Here is a 19,148-nt window from a genome sequence, read left to right as displayed (position 1 = left end):
CTTGTCTGCAGGAGACGCATTTGACAAAGGATACCATAGCTCAATTTAAAATTAAAAAATATCGGCACCAGTACCACGCGGTACACACCTCTTATTCCAGGGGGGTGGCGGTGCTAATTGGGAAAGAGATTGCGTTCGTCTGCAGGCAAAGTAATATAGATGATGGGGGTAGGTATGTTTTCTTGCACTGCATCATAGGGAGTCAGGAATGTGTACTGGCGAATATTTATAATCCCCCACCTTTTAGGCTAGAAGTTTTATATAGCTTGCTGGATTTTATTGTGGATAAACCGAATATACCTGTCATTGCTGTTGGGGATTTTAATGTTGCAATAAATAAAGAAATAGACAGATTTCCCCCAGGTAAGGAGTGGCAGGGCTCGGATGGCAGCCGCATGGGCCAGTTTCTTGAGGAGGCCGGGATGTGTGACCTTTGGAGGATGAGTAATCCGGGGGTGCAACAATATTCATGCTACTCAGGTGCACATTCCTCATTTTCAAGAATAGATCTTGTCCTAGGTAATGTTCTGGCCGCACATATTGTCAGTGATATAACTCACCAACCTAGGGGTATTTCAGACCATTCATTGGTGACAGCCAGGATGGTAACTGGGGAAAATAAACAACATAGCCCCTGGAAATTAAATCCAATTTGGCTTGAGTTATTTGAGGACCCAACTGTGATTATAACCAGGTTACGGGAGTTCATTAGTCTAAATGAGGAATCTACAGCAAGAGGGGTGATGTGGGACGCCTTGAAGGCGTTTCTGAGGGGTCTATTGATTCAGCAGGTTTCAAGAATAAAAAAAGCTTCAAGGATGGGGGAAGAGAGGGCCAGGGAGGAGCTACAAGTAGCAGAGAGGGAGCTCGTGAGAAACCCATCCCCAGAAAACCAACAAAAGTGGGAGAATACACAGTCAGTATATAAAGAGGTAATGACTAGGAACTCTGAAAATAAAAGGCTATTTCAAAAACAAATAACATTTGGAGAAGGAGAGAAAGTAGGGAAAATATTGGCCCACATTGTTAAATCAGACTCTCCCCCCCCCGACGATCCCCGCTATTAGAACTAGGAATGGTGAGATTACTTCCCAACCAGATAAAATAAATGAAACCTTTAAAATATATTATGAGGAATTATATAAGTCCCGGGGGACAGCGGGCGGGTTGGCATTGGACGAATTTTTCAGGAAAATAGAATTGCCCTCCTTGTCGGGGTTGGACACTGAGGCACTGGAAGCTCCGATAACATTAGAAGATATTAAAATGGCCGTAAAGGAACTGGCCAATAAAAAATCTCCCGGTCCTGATGGTCTCCCTGCGGAGATTTATAAGAACTACGGGGAGATATTATTACCAGAGCTTCTCAGGGTGTTTGAATGGGCATACCAGGAGGGGAAACTAACTGAATCAATGACTGAGGCCACAATAATAATGATACCTAAAGAAGGGAAAGACCCCCTGGAACCCGCATCATATAGACCCATCTCGTTACTGTGTTCAGATGCAAAAATCTTGGCTAAGATTCTCGCCACTAGGCTACAAAAAATAATCCATAAATTGGTTCATCCGGATCAAACTGGGTTCATCCCCCAGAGATCAACAAGCGAAAATATTAGGCGGTTTTTTTTAAATTTACAAATTCCAACTGAAAACTCGGGTTCCAGAGCTGTAGTAACGTTAGATGTTATAAAGGCATTTGATAGCCTTGAATGGGGTTTTATTTGGTATATACTGAAGGCATATGGCTTTGGTCCCACTTTCAGTAAATGGGTAAAAATTCTATACAATGGACCCCAGGCAAAGATCAGAATCAATAATGTACTCTCGAGTAAGTTTTGCCTGGAGAGAGGTACAAGACAAGGGTGTCCCTTGTCACCTCTGATCTTTGCTTTGGCAATGGAACCAGTGGCCGCTGCGGTAAGACAAAATAGAAATATGGAAGGCTTCAGGAGAAGGATGAGGGAAGAGAGGATCGCGTTATACGCGGACGATGTGCTTATCTTTCTGGGGGATACGGAGGGATCGCTCAGACAGGTGATGGGTGTATTCTCAGATTTTGGGGAGATCTCGGGTCTCTCCATAAACTGGGAGAAGTCGATCTTGTTACCAATAGACCCAATTAAGCAAGGTCCCTTTCTGGAAGAAATCCCGCTAAAAATAGTGGAGAAAACAAAATATCTAGGCATCCATATAACAAAAGATTCGGAGGATTTTTTACATAATAATTTAGTCCCCTTGTTGGTGAAATTTAGGAAAAAGATTGATATATGGAAGAGACTCCCATTGTCGGTAGCTGGAAGGTGCAACCTAATCAAAATGCTATGGCTGCCCCAGTTATTGTACATTTTGTATAACTCACCAGTATGGATCAATGGTAAATGGTTCAAAAAAATGGACATGCTGTTTAGGGGGTTGATATGGAAGGGAGGACACTCCAGGATTAGTTTACAAACATTACAGCTGGCAGTGACTGAGGGAGGTATGGCGATTCCACACCCTCGTAGCTACTTTTTGGCAGCTCAGTTGCAACACTTGAGAACGGGTCACGGTCCTATGGGTAATAACAATACAGCAATAATGACTGAGGGAGCGCCCCATAGGCGGGTTTTGGAGGTTTTGGAGGCAAATTCGTTTGTATATAGAACCCCCACGGTTAAATTAATGTCAAAAGTATGGAAGTTTATTAAAGGAATGAAGGGTATGGAGGGAGAAGGGAGGTGTAGTCCTCTTTGGGATAATAAGAACTATCAAGAACTGTCACAAATAGGTAAAATTATGACTTGGGAATCAAAGGGGATAGTTAAATTGGAACAACTATATGATGGCAACATGTTAAAGACCTTTGCCGCCTTAAGGGAGGAATTTGGTATCTCGAGTCACTCATACTTTAACTATATACAGATTAGGCATGCTCTGCAGGCCCAATTTGGGGAGAAAGGTCCGAAATGGAGTCAATCTCCCATCTTCCAAAAATTAGAGAGTGTGGAGGGATCAAAGGGGTTAATCGCAGAGTTTTACCAACATATATGCCGATACAGCAGGGAGGAACCAGTTAAACTTAAATGTAGAAGAGAGTGGGAGTCGGACCTGGGGACAATATCGGATACGCAATGGAAAGAGATATTGGAGGGGAGTCACCAGGTCTCGGTCTCACCCGCTCAGAAATTTTCACATTTACTGCTCTTACATAGGGCATACTATACTCCAGAAAAATTGTTTAAGTATGGGAGAAGGGCAGATGCCAAATGTCCAAGGTGTCAATATACAGGAGATTTGATGCACATGTTATGGAAATGCCCCAAGTTAGTTCGCTACTGGGTGGAAGTAGTTGAGTCCATAAACAAGGTCTTTAACCTAGATCTTAACGCAGACCCGAAAATGTGTATTTTGGGGGTGGGGGGAGATCTAGGTAGTAGGAGGGCGAAAATAAATGCAGTGCGGAGATGCCTCTACCAGGCAAGAAAGGAAATAGCTAGGAGATGGCAAGCAGAGAAACCCCCTACAGTAGAGAACTGGTCTAAAACGGTGTGGGAAACAATAAGGAAAGAAAGGATAGTCTATGTAAGGGGAGGAAACATCAAGGAATTTGAGAAAATGTGGAACCCTTGGCTTATGAAGATGAACCACCCTAAGTAGTGAAGACAGTTTAGAGAGGAAAGGGAAGATGTAGCTTTTATATATTGGTAGAAGTATGCACGTAGGGTAATTATGATAGAGAGTGGGCTGGATACTTGACTATAGATTAGGACCAGAGGGAGGAAAATGGGAGAAAATTTGAGAAAATACCTCTTATAGAAGTGATACATACATTGGATAAGAAAGAAGGGGACTTTTCTTCTTTTTTTTTCTGTTTTTTGTTATGATGATATATGTATATTGTATGTTGTGATGTATTTTGTATGAATACGAATAAAAAGCATTGAATTAAAACAAACTTCTAGATGGACATTCTTTTCGGCAAGAAACACTAATGGCAATTGTTTGTATGATCCCAAAACCCCTTTCTGATGATACTTCCTGTGTGAATTATCGGCCTATCTCTCTGTTAAACCTCGATATTAAATTATTAGCAAAAATAATAGCAAAACGCCTTAATAGCATTATAGGAAAATTAATACATAGAGATCAAGTAGGCTTCATGCCAAATAGACAGGCAGGCGATAATATACGCAGGGCAGTGTTATTGGCACATATTGCTAAAAAACGGAAAATCCCTTTATGTTTTCTATCTCTCGATATTAAGAGGGCATTTGACACAGTATCCTGGCAATATATGCAATATTCATTACAAAAATGGGGTTTTGGACCCCACTTTTTAACACGGATCAAAGCATTATATAATAAACCCAAAGCCTATATAAAATATGCTGGATACAAATCTGAAGCCTTTGATATCGAAAGAGGTACCCAACAGGGTTGCCCATTATCTCCCTTATTATTTGCCCTTATACTCGAACCCATGGCCCAATACATCAGAACAAACCAAACTATAACTGGCATTGAAGTAGGAGGTATTACACACAAATTATGTATATTTGCAGACGATATATTACTTTTTCTATCATCACCACAGGTCTCTGGTCCTAACTTAATACCAGCTCTTGATGGATTTGCAGCCCTATCCGGCCTTATGATTAATCCTAAGAAATGCCTAATGCTTAATATTTCACTCACAAACATGGAATTGATCCCGGCTAGGGCTGCACTCCCATTCACATGGGCAGAAAAATCAATCCCATATCTTGGAATTCATTTAACAGCATCTCATTCTGACTTATTCTCAACCAATTATCCTCCTGTATTAAGACAGATCACAAATCTAATAAAACAATGGTCGCAACTTCCTTTATCCTGGATAGGGAAGATTAATGCAATCAAAATGACTATTCTACCCAAATTGCTTTATCTATTTAGAGTCCTCCCTATTCCAATTCCTTCCTATTTTTTGAGAATAGTACAAAAAAGAGCAACTTCGTTTATATGAGGCTCTTCTAAACCACGTATACCTATACACACACTACATCTTCCCAAAAATAAAGGAGGCCTGGGATACCCTAATTTTACTAACTACTACAGAGCAGCACATTTGGCCAGTCTGTCCAAATACCATGCAAAACAGGAAATCCCATTATGGGTATTTATAGAGGCTTCAGAAAATGACCCACTATTAATATCAAATTTATTATGGCTTGATCCTAAAGACCGCTTTAAAATTCATAATCCCATAACTAAACACTTCTTATCTCTCTGGGATAAACTAAAAACCAAATATCAGTTACAATCTCCACACAATCCTCTCCTTTCTTTTATCAGAAATCCGGCCTTTTATCCGGCATGGATCTACCCAAATTCTTTTAAAGCTTGGACAACATCAGGCATTCAGACACTAAATGACTTCATAGCATCTAAATCATTCCTTTCATTCCCATCGCTTAGAGAAAAATATGATCTACCAAACTCTGAGATATTTAGATATCTCCAAATCAAAAATTTCTATACACCATTCCTAAAGGGGGATACACCATTATCCCAATTATCCATTTTTGAATCAATCTGTACAAAAGATCCATTTGCTAAAGGTACAATTTCATCACTTTATAATCAATTATATGGAGTAGCAAATCTTAATAGACCCTCTTACGTTCAGAGGTGGGAGGAGGACCTGGGACGAACTTTAGAAGACACGGACTGGTCTAACATATGGCTCACATCTAAGTCATCTTCACCCAACATCTTAGCACTGGAGACAAATTATAAAGTCCTAACTCGCTGGTACCTTGTACCCGCTAGAGTGGCAAAATATTCACCTAATACCTCAGCTCTTTGTTTTCGAGGATGCCCAGAAATAGGCACATATTTACACATATGGTGGACGTGCCCAGTAATCCAAACCTTCTGGAAGGAAGTCTTCGTGATTGCATCTAAAATATTTAAAAAAATAATACAACCAGATCCATATTTAACTTTACTTAATCTAAAACCGGAATGGTTAACACTCTCTCAATTCAAACTTATGATCCAACTAATAACGGCTGCAAAACAAACAGTGGCCAAAGCATGGAAATCTCCTACATTGGTACTAGCAGAAACAATTCACAGAATGAATAATACAATGTCCCATGCTAAGATGGTAGCCATCGATCAAAATCAAATTCCAAAATTTGAAAAACTTTGGCATCCTTGGATAAAACAACAGTTCCTGGAAAAACTTCAATGACTCTGTCCTGTTGCCATGGTAACAGATTAAATGACTTACAGAGACACCCATTCTAAGGCTTCAAAGAGAACTAAAAAGAATAATAAACTGACGAGCGGGACAACCTTGTGGACCATACCTCTACCTTTCAACCCTTTTTCTTCTTTTTCTTTCCTTTTCTCCACCTTACGATTAAAACTCATTATCAGAATTTATTTGACCTATATACACTCTACTTGTAAACAATATGTATAGTAGGTATAAATCATTTAAATATCTACAAAAGTAACTAAGGAAATGATATATATCTTTAATTTAGGTTTACGTAAACCCAATGTTTAATATTTGAAATTTCATGATATTTACCTATAGAAACCCTACTGTAAAACAATGAGCTTACTTTATAGATCCTTGTAAACTTACTTTATGTATCTTTATAACATTGTATACTCAATAAACTTCTTTTGACAAGGAAAATAGTTGACAACTATTTTCATAATCAATTAGTTGTCAATTAATCGATTAGTTGTTTCGGCCCTAGATATATCTATCTGTCTTCTTGATTCTTGGAGTAGAGAAAGGGGTCTGCTTTACTTCTTGATAATCCCTCTATAGTAAGTACTTTGTTCACTTTCTCATTGCACATCCTTGCAGATTGCCTAAGACCGTATATGCTCTTCTGAAGTTTACACACAAGGTTGTCTCCTTGCTCAAACCCTGGTGGTTGCTCCATGTAGAGGTCTTCCTTAATGTCTCCATATAGGAAAGCAGTTTTAACGTCTAGGTGTTTGACTTGCATGCCCTTCCCGGCTGCAACGCTAATTAGCTCTCTGGTGGAATGTTTTACGATGGGAGCAAATGTTTCAACGTGATCTTCACCACATTTCTGGGAGTAACCCTTGGCAACTAGTCTGGCTTTGTATTTGAGGATTTTCCCTTTCTGCGTCTGATTTACTTTGAAAGTCCACTTACTTCCTAAAGTTTTGTGGTTAAGAGGAAGTTCTGTGAGTGTCCAGGTTTTATTTTCATGAAGTGACTTTAATTCTTCTTCTGCTGCTCTTCTCCATTTATTGGCTTCATGTTTTGTCATTTTTTTCTATGTTTTCCCGGGATGTTGGTTCAAGTATGCTGTGTGTTTTGACAGTGTATGACAGCTTGCAGGGTGGTATCCCCTTTGTAGTCCGAATGGATCTTCTGACTTCAGGTAGTTCAGCAAGATCTGGTGGGGAACTTGATTTAGGCATTGTGAGTTCCACCTTTTGTTCTGACTCCTGCACAGGTTCGCTTTGGTCGACCTTTTCTTCTGGTTTGCTGGTTATATTAACTTCACAACTTTCAGTGATCTGTGTTTCTGGTCTTTCATCAAAATAAACACTACAACTTATTGTCACTTTGTCAGTCTTTGGGTGTAGGGTTCTGTAACCCTTAGTTTGCTCACTGTAGCCTACTAGAATGCCCTCTATGGCCCTGTTCTCCGACTTGGATCGCTTTTCACTTGGAATATAGGTATATGCTTTAAATCCAAACACTCTGATGTGCCCTATGCTAGGCTTTGATCCATGCCACATTTCGAATGGAGTACTTTTAATGACTCCTGAGGGTAGTCTGTTCTGTAGGTAGGTTGCAGTCATGATTGCTTCTCCCCGGTACTTGTGAGGTAGGTTGGCATCCGACAACATGCATCTGGCCATTTCTATTAGACATGTGCAATTCGTTTCGTTACAAATTTAAATTCGGCCGAATTTTGCATCTTTCGGACATTCGGATGCATCCGAATGTCCGAATAAAAAAAATAATGAATTTCAACTAATATGAAAGAAATTATAGCAAATATAACAAATTAATTTGACATGATTCGGTAATTCGTTAAAGATCTAATGAAACAAAAGGTCAACTCAAAGTAAATCTTACAGTCCAATAAGCTGATTAATTTTGTGCTGGAGGCTGGATTACTGGCAAAGTGCATTCCTGAGAACTGAGTGAGAAGGGTGTTTTATTTGAGCAGAAGAGAAGAGATATTGTCAATGTGTGTGTTAATAGATTCAATAAACAAATGACTTTCCAAACTAGAAATTATAGCAGATATAACGAATGAATTCGACATGATTTGAGATTCAGTATAACGAATATCAACACTCTACGAATAATAACGAATTATCCGAAAGCGAATTAATGTAACATAGCGAATATAACAGAACGAAATTATGTATTTTACGAATGATAACGAACCGAAACTAAACAAAATTTCCCGTTATGCACAAGTCTAATTTCTATAAGAGTGCAATTTTTCCTTTCCATTTCTCTAATGTTTCATTCTTGTGTTTCATCAGATAAGTAGTTGTGTACCTGGAATAATCATCAATGAAGGTCAGTAGATATCTGTTCCCACCTGACATAGGAGTATTCATTGGACTCCATAGGTTTTCTTTGAGATGCCTGTGGAAGGGGAGCACGTGTGGCTTTTGCTTCAAATGCCACACGTGCATTTGCAGTTCATGAGCACTTTGCAAGGTGCTATTGTTAAATCTTCTGATAAGCCTCTCTTTATAATGTCCTGTATGGCTTCTGGACTTCTATGCCCCAACCGCCTGTGCCATAAGTGAATACATTTGCTGTGTAGGTCATTAGAGACTATATTGGCTTGCTGGTCTGTGGTGATGAGCTTGTATAGGTGATCATCCAGTTTTCCTTTTGCAAGGAATTGCTTATCATTGTGAATTGTGCATTCATCAACCTGGAACTTAACTGTGAGACTGTTGTTTGCAAGACTTTTTACTGATAGAAGGCTGCCTTCTAGTTCTGGAACATACAGCACTTTCTTTACAAGGATACTCTGCTCACCTCCTTGTGGTGTAATGCAGTTCAGGAAGCCCTGGCCTTTACCTTCTGATGTGATGCTTTTCCCGTTTGCGAGGAAAACTTTGCGTTTGCACTGTAATCAATGTTTGTGAAGAAGGTCTCATCGCTAGTCATGTGGCTTGTCGCACTTGAGTCTATGCACCAGCCGCGTGGCTTGCTGCTCTGTGTCACTTTACAGGTGCCACTCCATGACGTGTCTGCAGTTTCATTTGTGGCTGCTTTGACTCTCTCTTTTGTGGATAGCTCTAGCTTTTGCTCGGCTTTCCAGATAGAACAGTCCTTTTTTAAGTGACCGGTCTTCTTACAGTGAAAACAAGCTCTGCTTTCTTTGTTGTGCTTCATGCCTTTGTACATCTTAAGAGCTTTGTCATCATGGTGCATATTTTCTTTCCTTCTGTCATATTCATTGATTAATTTCCCTTTGACATATTCTAGTGTCCGCTCCTGCTCGGGTCTGGTTTCCATAGCGTTAATAACAGCAGTATGTGTCTCTGGAAGGCTGCAGAGGAGCAGTGCAACAGTATGGTTATCTTTGATGTCCTCTCCGACGGTGCGTAGCTGCTCTATGATTTCTAGTAGGGATGAGCTTCGAGTTCGAGACGAACTCATGTTCGACTCGAACATCGGCTGTTCGCAAGTTTGCCGAACAGCGAACAATTTTAAAGGCTTATATTCACGGTATTGTCATAAAAAGTGTTTGGGGACGTGGGTCCTGCCCCAGGGGACATGGATCAATGCAAAACAAGTTTTAAAAACAGCCGTTTTTTCGGGAGCAGTGATTTTAATAATGCTTAAAGTGAAACAATAAAAGTGTAATATCCCTTTAAATTTTGTACCTGGGAGGTGTCTATAGTATGCCTGTAAAGGGGCGCATGTTTCCCGTGTTTAGAAAAGTCTGACAGCAAAATGACATTTCAAAGGAAAAAAAGTCATTTAAAACTATTCGCGGCTATTAATGCATTGCCGGTCCAACAATACACATAGAAGTTCATTGATAAAAACGGCATGGGCATTCCCCACAGGGGAACCCCGAACCAAAATAAAAAAAAAAAATGACGCGGGGCGTCCCCCTAAATTCCATACCAGGCCCTTCAGGTCCGGTATGGATATTAAGGGGAACGGGGAACCCCGGCCAAAATTTTTTAAAAAAATGACGTGGGGGGTCTCCCTAAATTCCATACCAGGCCCTTCAGGTCTGGTATGGATTTTAAGGGGAACCTCGCGCCAAAATAAAAAAAAAAAACGGCGTGGGGTCCCCCCAAAAATCCATACCAGACCCTTATCCGAGCACGCAACCTGGCAGGCCGCAGGAAAAGAGGGGGGACGAGAGAGCGCCCCCCCTGAACAGTACCAGGTCACATGCCCTCAACATTGGGAGGGTGCTTTGGGGTAGCCCCCCAAAACACCTTGTCCCCATGTTGATGAGGACAAGGGCCTCATCCCCACAACCCTGGCCGGTGGTTGTGGGGGTCTGCGGGCGGGGGGCTTATCGGAATCTGGAAGCCCCCTTTAACAAGGGGACCCCCAGATCCCGGCCCTCCTCCCTGTGTGAAATGGTAAGGGGGTACCCCTAGTATTTCACTAAAAAACTGTCAAAAATGTTAAAATTGACAAGAGACAGTTTTTGACAATTCCTTTATTTAAATGTTTCTTCTTTCTTCTATCTTCCTTCGGTTTCTTCCTCCATCTTCTTCTTCTTCTGGTTCTTCTGGTTCTTCCTCCGGTGTTCTCGTCCGACATCTCCTCCGCGGCGTCGGCGTCTTCTTCCCTTCTTCTCCTCAGGCCGCTCCGCATCCATGATGGCATGGAGGGAGGCTCCCACACTTCTCTTCATCTTCTTCTCTTCATCTTCTTCTCTTCATCTTCTTTTCTTCATCTTCTTCTCTTCTTCATCTTCTTTTTGGGCCGCTCCACATCCATGATGGCATGGAGGGAGGCTCCCGTTGTGTGACGCTTCTCCTCTGATGGTTCTTAAATAACGGGGGGGTGACCCCGCCCCCCTCTGATGCACGGTGACTTGACGGGACTTCCCTGTGGCATTCCTGTGACACCGTCAGAAGAGGAGAAGCGTCACACAGCGGGAGCCTCCCTTCATGCCATCATGGATGCGGAGCGGCCCGAAAAGAAGATGAAGAAGAGAAGAAGATGAAGAGAAGAGCGGGAGCCTCCCTCCATGCCATCATGGATGCGGAGCGGCCCGAGGAGAAGAAGGGAAGAAGACGACGCCGCCACGGAGGAGATGCCGGACGAGAACACCGGAGGAAGAACCAGAAGAACCAGAAGAAGATGGAGGAAGAAACCGAAGGAAGATAGAAGAAAGAAGAAAGAAGAAGCATTTAAATAAAGGAATTGTCAAAAACTGTCTCTTGTCATTTTTAAAATTTTTTGATAGTTTTTTAGTGAAATGGTAGGGGTACTTTTGTACCCCCTTACCATTTCACACAGGGGGGAGGGCCGGGATCTGGGGGTCCCCTTGTTAAAAGGGACTTCCAGATTCCGATAAGTCCCCCGCCCACAGACCCCCACAACCACCGGCCAGGGTTGTGGGGATGAGGCCCTTGTCCTCATCAACATGGGGACAAGGTGTTTTGGGGGGCTACCCCAAAGCACCCTCCCAATGTTGAGGGCATGTGGCCTGGTACGGTTCAGGAGTGGGGGGGCGCTCTCTCGTCCCCCCCTCTTTTCCTGCGGCCTGCCAGGTTGCGTGCTCGGATAAGGGTCTGGTATGGATTTTTAGGGGGACCCCACTCCTTTTTTTTTTTTTTAATTTTGGCGCGGGGTTCCCCTTAAAATCCATACCAGACCTGAAGGGTCTGGTATAGATTTTGAGGGGGACCCCACGCCATTTTTTTTTTTAATTTTGGCGCAGGGTTCCCCTTAATATCCATACCAGACCTGAAGGGCCTGGTATGGAATTTAGGGGGACCCCCACGTCATTTTTTTTTTTTAATTTTGGCCGGGGTTCCCCTTAATATCCATACCAGACCTGAAGGGCCTGGTATGGAATTTAGGGTGACCCCCCACGTCATTTTTTTATTTTTTTATTTTGGTTCAGGGTTCCCCTGTGGGGAATTCCCATGCCGTTTTTATCAATGAACTTCTATGTGTTTCGTCGGACCGGCAATGCATTAATAGCCGTGAGTAGTTTTAAATGACTTTTTTTCCTTTAAAAATGTCATTTTGCTGTCAGACTGTTCTAAACACGGGAAACATGCGCCCCTTTACAGGCATACTATAGACACCCCCCAGGTACAAAATTTAAAGGGATATTATACTTATATTGTTTCACTTTAAGCATTATTAAAATCACTGCTCCTGAAAAAACGGACGTTTTTAAAACTTTTTTTTGCATTGATCCATGTCCCCTGCGGCAGGACCCAGGTCCCCAAACACTTTTTATGACAATAACTTGCATATAAGCCTTTAAAATTAGCACTTTTGATTATTCATGTTTGTGTCCCATAGACTTTAACGGTGTTCGCGTGTTCGAACACATTTTTTGCCTGTTCGCATGTTCTGGTGCGAACCGAACAGGGGGGTGTTCGGCTCATCCCTAATTTCTAGTATAGCATTCACGTTGATACACATATGCTGGCCTTCATCTAGTCTCATCTTATATAGCTTTCTTACCAAAAAACAGTTTGCTGTTGAGACTTGAACGCTCTTGCAGCTTTTGTATATGAAGTCCATCTACCTTTGACCATTTTCTCTGTTCTTATGTGAATAAGCAGGTTATCTTCCACTAGTAAGCTTATAATCGCTTTTGCTTGTCTATCCTTCCTATCCCATTACTGGATCTCTTCATTTGTGGGTTTGTCTGTATTCAGCACCTGCCACAAGTCATCCTTGTTCAGAAACATTTCCATAGCTGATAATTGGCATTGTTCAGCTTTGCTATTGCAAACTTCACATATGAACTGCTTGCCATCTTTCAGCTGCTTGCATACAGTATTCACAGACTCACTGTACTCACTGTCTTGCAGTATCCTCTCCAGTGCCTGCTGGGTGCTCTGGGGTAACCTCTCCAATGCCTGGGTCCCGTAACCTATTGTACAGAATATTGAAATCATGGGCTGGAAGCAGACCCGGACTGGGACAAAAAATAGGCCCACGGGCCTATTTTAAACTGGGCAGCCCAATCCCTGGGGGGAATAGGGTGGAGATCTGGGGCGGGCGTTCGCGGGGGTGGTTGGTGACCACATATTCATCCCAAGAGACATCCCAATACAGTAAAGAGACATCCCCATATAACAAAGAGACATCCCCAATCCAGCAAAGAGACATTCCCAGACCAGCAAACAGACAGCCCCAGTCCAGCAAAGAGACAGCCCCAGTCCAACAAAGAGATGGCCCCAGACCAACAAAGAGACAGTCCCAGTCCAGCAAAGAGACGGCTCCAGTTCAGCAAAGAGATGGCCCCAGACCAGCAAAGAGATGGCCCCAGACCAGCAAAGAGACGGCCCCAGTCCAGCAAAGAGACGGCCCCAGTCCAGCAAAGAGACGGCCCCAGACCATAAAAGAGATGGCCCCAGACCATAAAAGAGATGGCCCCAGACCATAAAAGAGACGGCCTCAGTCCAGCAAAGAGACGGCCCCAGTCCAGCAAAGAGACGGCCCCAGTCCAGCAAAGAGACGGCCCCAGTCCAGCAAAGAGACGGCCCCAGACCAGCAAAGAGATGGTCCCAGACCAGAAAAGAGACAGCCTCATGCCAGTAAAAAGACAGTCCTAGATCAGTAAATAGACAGCCCCATACCAGTAAATAGACAGCCCCATACCAGTAAATAGACAGCCCCATACCAGTAAATAGACAGCCCCATACCAGTAAATAGAAAGCCCCAGACCAGTAAATAGACAGCCCCAATCCACCCCCTTTCACCGCCATTACAGAGTGGGGTTGCCACCCCTATTACAGAGCGGGACTTTGGATGTAAGGCACTGGAACATTTTCATTTTTTTTTCACTGTGCTCACCTTCCTCCCTGTGCAGACGTCACAGTGTCCCAGCCGGTGTTAGGAGAGAGGCCACTGCCATCTCCTTGAGTGCAGCTATACCTCCAGCGCAGCCGACCCACAAGGTGTCTGCTCCCTGCAGGTGCTTCCGCATGTCACAAGAGCCTTCTCTCCCGCCTCCTTCTGCACCTCACGAGTGTGCTGGCGCTGGTCCTACTTTAGAAATGCGAATGCCTGTATAGCGGGAGGTGAGCAGCAGCTGTGTTCTGTGTTAACCCCGTCAGTCGCCGCTTACCTCCCGCTGTGCGAGCCAGATATCAAGAGGCCGCTCTTCCTAAAACATGCAACCCAGGGGTCACGGCCCACCGGGCAAACGCCAGGTGTGACCAGTGGCCAGTCCGAGCCTGGCTGGATGCTTCTTGTATACAGCAGACCACCTTTACTTTCATGGAAGATATCCTTCTCATGGCTTTACATCATGTAGACAGAAAACAGGAAACAGGAATATACAAGAACATATAACACAATAATGATGATACCTCCTCTGATTACCTTACCATAGAATATTTATTATAACACTGCAGTGCCACCTGCTGGATAGAAAGGTATAATGCATATATATAGTTCACATTATAAAGCAACTTTACATTACATGTTGTTGTACTTCCAACAAATATTACGCTTCAGCTTAATTTTAATTTAAAAATATGGATGAGTCATTGTAAAATTTATAAAACATTGGCAATGGAAATAAAATATTATATCTTAACAAAACAGAGTGGAGTATTTACCAGTTATCTTTAATATGTGAACCATATTTAGGCAGACCTATATTTATACAGCCTGCAGATTCTCAGCTACATTTAAATTTGAAATGTTGTGGATGAATCATCAACCACATATGTGCACTGATCTTTTCAAAATATTTTTTATTTTCGATAAACACATTAGTGTCAGTCAAAGCCATTTATAGTACAAGTTGATTATTAATAAAAACAGTGTTATTTAGTGAATCAGCATTTCCTAGTCTTTAAACATCATTTTTATGACTTTTCAGGGCTTAGGAGTTGCCTACTTCTGCTATGTAGTACTATAATGTTTGCTATTTTCTTCATACAGTTTAAAGCTGACCTTAACTGCCATTTAGGCCTCATTCACACAGTCAAACCTATCTGTACACCCGTACGATGGGGCGTGCGGAATGCACAGGTGTTCCTTGCCTACACCCGCATGGATGTCAAATTGGGACCAGTGGCTGTGTCTTCGTCCAACCGCTGTGTTTCAGTTGACATGATTGGGATTGCCTGCTGCAGATGCATTGAACATCTGTGCATCCAGTGCAGGTAAAAATGGCCCTTCACATGGGTGTACAGAGAGGTATGTCCATGTAAATGAGACCCTACATGTTTACTTTACTTATTCCCTCCTCTTTGGGAAACCACACAGGGCAGCACAGTGCCATAGTGGTTAGCAATTCTATCTGGCAGCATTGATTTGAATCCCAACCATGACACCACCTGCTTGATGTTTGTATGTTCTCTTTTCCTCCCACACTCCAAAGACATGCTGTAGGTTAATTGGCTCCTGTAGTAACTGATCCTGGTATGTAAGAATTTCAGTTAGTGACCTTATATTGTAAGCTCCTTGAAGGCAGGGGCTGATGAGAATGTACAATATGTAAAGCACTGCATAAATTATTGGCACTATATAAATACCGATTATAAATGTTTTTTTGGAGAGTGAATACATTTTCTAGGTAAGCACACTTCCGCTTTCCTCACCTGCAGAATGATGTCCTCCCCCATTGCAAAGCTCCCTAAGATACCCGTGTCACACATGCCTTATGAAGGGGTCCTGCGTGGCTCCAAAATATGCTGCAATGATGTGATTGCTGATTAAAGCTCTGGACCCAATCTGGAGATTCTTGGTGTGCTGGTGACATTCTTTTGCTCTGACTTGACACAGGTCCAGCCAGTGGTTGCTTCAGCACAGCCATTTCTACAGGAACGTATGCATTGGGAGTGCGTTGGACATTCCAGGAGGCTTTGGGGCTGTGTAATATACACTGTATATGAGCAATGGATCATCATCAGAGGGCAGCTTCTAGGACCTGTGTAGCACCCCTGTCCTAAAACAGGGCTACAGGTAAATTTAGCTGTGCTGTGTGGTAGCTAGCCTGGCTAATTTTTAGTTTTTATTGATAAAATGGGCTTCCTCCTAATCCTGTTTCAGCTGTGGCTTCTCCCTTTTGTCAGTAGGTGGCACTGTCGCCTCTGGCATTAGTAGGATGAGCTAAAGGGAATTCAGGTTATGAAGAAACATACCTTTCTCAGCCAATCAGACTGGCCGCTTTGCATGCTGGGGGAAGGTAATTATTTGGAGAAAGTCAGGTGATCTAGGTCTTCTCCGCCCAGACTGCGGTCTGGGTGGCTGCGTGAGAAACAGCTCCTGGCTGCTAAGCCTGAAATCAGGTGCTCTCCTGGCTGCTAGGTCTGGTCAGGTGTTCAAAATTTTACAGAGGAGAGCCTTCTCAATACTTGGAAACAATGCTGAGAGGGATGGAGTTCTAGAGAAGTACCAGAGGTGAATCTTCATGGACCGGGGGCCCATGCGGTGGCTGGGAGAGCTTCAAGAGAGAACTTATCCAAGAGAATTCTGTATGATGCTGTGGGTAGAGTTCAGTTACTATAGGAGGCAGCCTGTTCTACAAAGTACAGCTATGCTGGTTCAATTTAAAGGCTCTTTTCCTGTACTGCTGTCTGCCTTATCTCACCTTTTTATCTAAGGAGTCTGCCTGTCTGCTGATCGTTATTATTTTTGACTAAGGGTGGCCTGTGCCCATCCCCTCTCTCCCACATTTTCCTGTTTGTGAGAAATAAATTTCTCTTTGTTCTAGCATAAAAGTGACTGGCGCCCATTTTTCTATCTTATACATCACCCACTATGTCTAGTAACCTGCACCCTGAGGAGGAATGTCAGCCCTCCCTGCCTCTGGGGGTCACCACCAGGCTCCTGGAACTTGGGGGGTGCTACACCTGGAAGCAGTGCCAGGACAAGGTCATCCAGTGCCATGGGCAAAGATTCCAAACTGTGCCCCTTTCCCCTGCTCATGATATGCAAGCTTAGGGGATCCTACACCCAGCAGTCACTTGCTTGTCAAAATCACTGCTGCTGCCGCTACTCCTGTCGGCCTTGCTACAGAAGTAAGGCACTCCCAGTAAACTATTGCATCCAGGGCAGCCGGCCCTCCTGCCCACCCCTTGTCCCAGCCCTGGAAGAGACAGCCAGTGTCCACAAAGAAGATAGCAAAGCTGGACCTACGGATTACTGCAGAACAACGCTGGATTCCCTGAGCAGGTGAGTATTAGACCTGCACGATTAATAGTTAAGTATCAAGATTGTGATTCTTTCCCCCTTGGGATATTAACAAAGCATTTTCCCATTCTATGCAGAGTTCTCTGCTCCAGCCAACAGCTGTCAAAAAAAAAAAAACAGGCAGTCTGCCAAGTTTCACAACAATCCTCAGCCCTGAGCTAACTATAAACATTGTGATGTTTTGTTCTTTAGATCAAAAGAATGATCTTCGGTCTGTAAATGAGGGAAGTTTAACCACTTAAAGACTAAACCTTTTTCTGACACTTGTTGGTTTCAAGTTCAAATCATTATTTTTTGCTAGAAAATAACTTAGAACCCCCAAACATTATGTATATATTTTTAGCAGAGACCCTAGAGAATAAAATGGTAGTTTTTGCAATATTGTATGTCACACTGTATTTGTGCAGCAGTCTTTGAAATGCAATTTAAAAAAAAAAAAAAAAACACTTTAATGAATAGGCCGAGAGAATTGTAAGAGAATCATGATCTTTATCCTAAGCAAACAAATCGTGATTCTCATTTTTCCCAGAATCGTGCAGCTCTAGTTAGTATGTTCTTTAATTTAATTTGAGCAGACCAGGTAAGAAAGGGTTAAAAGGAAAATTAGCCTGGGGGAGAATTGTGAAGTTTATCTCCCCCACTCTAGCATCAGCACTGGAGTTATGATACATGCCATGCTTTGCCATTTATAACACTCACAGCACTGGTGTTTGTGGGGGTGTACTATCCATTAGTGTTGCCAATCTGCCAGATTGAAATTTACTGACATGACACCCAAAATTTACTGGCACGGCCAAGTTTTTACTGGCATTTCCAAAATTACAATTTTAAGTTCAAATTTCAGTATTTATTCTACAAACAAGTGCAATATGCAATTAGCAATGTGATGTAAGGTAGATATTAAGGCAAAAACCATATTTCTTATTTTATTTTCAATATAGTAAGTACGTACAGTAGCTCAGGGACAGGATTCAGAAAGGAAAGAAATTAGAATGGGCAGCACACATACATGGAATTGACTCTTACAGTGACACTGACAGCAGTGTGTAGCAGCCCAGATGATGATGACACCTCACCGTCATGACACGTCCCTTCCTGAATCACAGTGACAGTCTCTCTCTATGCCAGGTGGTCCCTTCTGTCCACTCCAGTCCAAACAGCACTAACAGTCCCGCTCCTGTCCTGCAGACCCGCACACGAGGTACCGGCTGCTCCGCTCAGCTCCCGTGCACCACAAGATCACATGACCTGCTCAGTCACCACCTCCGCCACACCCGCCCCACCCAATGGCCCTGCCCGAACACTTTGTAGCAGGCACTCAGATGGTCTCCAAGCATCGCAGCCACATTTTTTTTACTGGCAACTAGGGATGAGCCGAACACCCCCCCGGTTCGGTTCGTACCAGAACCTGCGAACGGACCGAAAATTTGCACAAACATTAGAACCCCATTGACGTCTAGGACTCGAACGTTCGAAATCAAAAGTGCTCATTTTAAAGGCTAATTTTCATGGTGTTGTCCTAAAAAGGGTTTGGGGACCCGGGTCAATGCAAAAAAACCTTTTAAAAACAGCGTTTTTTTTCGGGAGCAGTGATTTTAATGATGCTTAAAGTAAAAAAAAAAAAAAAAAAAAAAGTGAAACATTCCTTTAAATATCGTACCGGGGGGGGGGGGGTGTCTATAGTATGTCTGTAAAGTGGCGCGTATTTCCCGTGCTTAGAACAGTCCCTGCACAAAATGACATTTTTAAAGGAAAAAAGGTAATT

At 42.8% G+C, this 19,148-nt stretch overlaps 1 protein-coding gene across 1 annotated transcript in view; it reads right to left on the bottom strand.

The window, feature by feature from the left end:
* Nucleotides 1-19,148, bottom strand: part of LOC141143829 (retinol dehydrogenase 12-like) — a 121,465-nt gene that overhangs the window by 78,905 nt on the left and 23,412 nt on the right. The gene's annotated exons all lie outside the window — the stretch shown is intronic.

Source organism: Aquarana catesbeiana, linkage group LG01 (genome assembly GCF_042186555.1).
Source record: "Aquarana catesbeiana isolate 2022-GZ linkage group LG01, ASM4218655v1, whole genome shotgun sequence".
NCBI lineage: Eukaryota > Metazoa > Chordata > Amphibia > Anura > Ranidae > Aquarana > Aquarana catesbeiana.
The sequence above is the reverse complement of the archived record's forward strand: the minus strand, read 5'-3'. Positions and strand labels throughout refer to the sequence as shown.